The sequence below is a fragment of the Balaenoptera ricei genome, chromosome 9 (assembly GCF_028023285.1).
Source record: "Balaenoptera ricei isolate mBalRic1 chromosome 9, mBalRic1.hap2, whole genome shotgun sequence".
NCBI lineage: Eukaryota > Metazoa > Chordata > Mammalia > Artiodactyla > Balaenopteridae > Balaenoptera > Balaenoptera ricei.
Genome location: NC_082647.1, coordinates 36,299,264 through 36,299,992, shown reverse-complemented (window position 1 = coordinate 36,299,992; position 729 = coordinate 36,299,264).

Genomic DNA, 729 nt, shown 5'->3' with positions numbered 1-729 from the left:
CCATACTTAAGACAGGGATGGTCTATAAAATGCAGCTCTGAGAATCAATCAAGTCCCCTTAATGGAAGTGGTATCTATCCTCTTAATCGAAGTAAACCACACTGGGATAATTATCATATTCCATTGCAGTGAGAAAGTACAAAGATTATTCCTCAATTGATAAAGGATTCCTACAACACTGATATGTCATCATTTTTCTGCTTATCCCCCACTTGGAGGCAATTTCTTCACTGCCTATCTGGAGTCTAAAGGACAGTGCTTTTTATCTTTCTGAAGAAATCCTTTTAAAAGAACAATAAGCATGTGTTAATGTAATATGAAGCTATTTACCATACTCATTTATATAAGAAGCCCTATGGGATAAATTTGCATCATGTATTATATAGGCTTCACAAAAGATAAAAGAAACTTTAAAGAACAATAGAGTAGAAAAGAAAATAGAGTTATGAATACATGGACAAGCAGACTAACATTAGATCATTTTCAAGTATAGTTTTAAATAAAATATAAAGATGTGAGGGAAATGATCCATTAAAAACTGATATTAAGGAATTAGAATCGTTAGAGAAGATGTGATAAATACATACCGTCACTACTTCCACCTGATTGTAAAAGTTTTAAATTTAGGTCTGGCCTATTTCCTTTCCCCAGGAGACTAATCAAAACTTAAATTGGAGGTGGGAAGGTTTACAAGGTTTCTGATCCAGAACTTTCCGAGACATGAAGGGT